Consider the following 3,148-nt stretch of genomic DNA (forward strand, 5'->3'; position numbering starts at 1 on the left):
AATTTTATCCACAAATTTCACCCATCTGTATTGTTTACCAAATCATTATATAACAGGGCCCCTCTTATTTTATTGGGGGATCGGTTTTTTTCACACTCGTTCATACAATTCTAATTAATTATTGTTTTCATAGTAAATTTGAACAATTGTCTCTTCCCGAGCTTCCGATTGAAAACCATGCACGCCAAGCTTGTGTGTAATGTTGAAAATGAATTTGTGCAGTTCATCGTATAGATACAATGCATGCACTTGTACGCGTAAACTGTTTTAAGTTTATAACCCGAGCTAGCATAAAAACAGATGATAATCTCTTAATAATTGCAGAATCATTCGAGAAACCTTTGTTGCTCTGTGACGTTTGCTGGAAAATTTTTCTGAATAAGTGAGGGATTAGGGCTAAAAGTGTACACGAATGAATTCCACAAGAACCTTAATTCATTCACTGTACTTGGCTACGTTAGAAAATGATCTCATTTTTTTTATTTCCAAAATTCAGAATTCCTACAGGAAACGTAATTCATTCACTGTATATGTTATAATAGATCTCATATTTTTTCACAGTTAAACATTTTTTTTAATTTATTTATTGACAATGCGAATATAGAAAATCATTTAAAACGACGGTCACGACCTTTTAATACTTGGCGTGCCTTTTTTACTTTTTGAAGTTTTAATATTTACTGATTTCACTTCTTTTTGCGAGACGTGACAACTATATAGGAATCGTATTTCATTCACTATATTTGTCAACTTCAGGAAACGATTTCATTTTTTTTTATATTTTGAAGTTTTTTATTGATAATGCAAATATAGAAAATTATTGGAAACTACGGTCGCGACCTTTTAATAATTGGCGTTCGTTTTTTACTTTGTCAATTATTTTTTTTTCTGATTTAGCTTATTTTTTAGAGGCGTGACAGTATTTACTTAAGAAAAAAAATACATTCCTCGTCTTCGACGAAAATTTTTAAAACGATTTGTTTCAAGTTGAGTGCTTTTTTCTATGTGCCAAAAGCAATCGACACAGCCAATTTTTCTATGTAGACGGACGAAAACTGTGCGGTTATGTTCATGTGAGTTGAAACCTTTTACAAGCAATAATGGTGACGATTTTGATTATCCATTCAGCAAATCGAATTTTCCAATGAAAGATTGGGAAATTCCTATGCAATGGGATGATATTTTCATTTTCTATTCCTTTTTTTGAAACGCTCCACTTGTTTACTTGGAAAAATGATTTTTGAAACTATCTTCTTCTCATTCATGGATTCCATGTTGACATGGATACTGTCAATGGTTTGCAATATCCAAGGAGATGTTTTCATGGTATTCAATGTCTAAGACCACAGCTTTATGGTTATTGGTGTCCAGTGATATTTTTTCATGGTCTTCTGTAACGTCTGAACCTGCATCGTCAATGTAAACTATTAAATCGCAGATCTAGATATCGATAACTATGAGGAAATATATCGTAAACCATTGCACTGTTTACCTAAATATCGGGAAATATAAAATTGTCGAATATATATTGAAAAATACGAAGGCATCCACCTAGACATCGAAAACCCGATAGTCGCCAAACTAGACATCGAAAACTATAGAGCCGACGACCTAGATATCGAAAACCTTAGAAAAGCTCACCACACTATCGGAAACTATGGAGCCATTAACTTTCATATCGGGAACCATGGACAAATTCACCTTAACATCGGAAACTATGGAGCTATCGACCGGGATAGTGAAAACTATGAAGTCGTCAACCTAGTTCACGAAAACAATGGGAAAACATACCTGGAGATTGAAAACTACGGAGCCGTTGATCTAGACCTCGAAAAGCATGAAAAAACATACCAGGATGACGAAAGCCATGGAGAAATATACCTAGCCATTGAAAACCATGGAGCTGTCGACGTAGACATCGAAAACAATGGAACCGTCGACCTAGACCATGAAAACCATAGAGAACCATAACCAAACATCGAAAACTATGGAATTGTTGACCTAGCATCAAAAGCCATGACGGAATATACCTGGACCACGAAAACCATGAAGGAATATACGTACACATTTAAAACTATGAAGAAATATACCTGGACATCCAAAACCATGGAGGTATTCCTAGACATTGAAAAATATGTAGACACATACCTAGACATCGAAAAGTATGGAGTCATCGACCTAGATCACGGAAATGATGAAGAAATATACCTAGAGAACAAAAACCATGGAAACTCAGACCTAGCCATCGAAAACTGTGGAACCATCAACTTAGACCACGAAAACCATGAAGAAACATACCCAGACATCGAAAACCATGGAGGAATATACCTGAACCACGAAAACCATAATGAAACATGCCTAGACATTGAAAACCATGGAAGAATATACCTGGACGACGAAAAACATGGAGGAATATACCTGGACCACGAAAACCATGAAGGAACATGGTTTTCGTGGTCCTTCATACTTGGTCATTGAAAACTGTGGAGCCGTCGACCTCGACTGCGAAAACCATGAAGAAACATAACTAGACCACGAAAACCATAGAAAAACATATCCATACATCGAAAACGATGGAGGAATATACCTGAACCACGAAAACCATGTAGGAACATATCCAGACATCGAAAACCATGAAGGAATATACCTAGACATCAAAACCCATGGAGGAATTATCCTAGACCACGAAAACCATGAAGAAACATGCCTAGACATTGAAAACCATGGAGGAATATACCTAGACATCGAAACCCATGGAGGAATTATCCTAGACCACGAAAACCCGAGAGAAACATACCTGGACATCGAAAACTGTGGAGCCGTCGACCTCGACTACGAAAACCATGGAGGAATCTACCTACACCGAGACAACCATGGAGGAATATACCTGGATGACGAAAACCATGAAGGAACATGCCTAGACATTGAAAACCATGAAGAAACATACCTAGACCACGAAAACCATGGAGGATTGTACCTAGACCACGAAAACCATGGAGAAACATATCCATACATCGAAAACCATGGAGGAATATACCTGGACCACGAAAACCATAAAGGAACACGTCTAGACATTGAAAACCATGAAGGAATATACCTAGACATCAAAACCCATGGAGAAATTATCCTAGACCACGAAAATCATGGA

The sequence above is a fragment of the Venturia canescens genome, chromosome 4, assembly GCF_019457755.1.
Source record: "Venturia canescens isolate UGA chromosome 4, ASM1945775v1, whole genome shotgun sequence".
Classification (NCBI taxonomy): Eukaryota; Metazoa; Arthropoda; class Insecta; order Hymenoptera; family Ichneumonidae; genus Venturia; species Venturia canescens.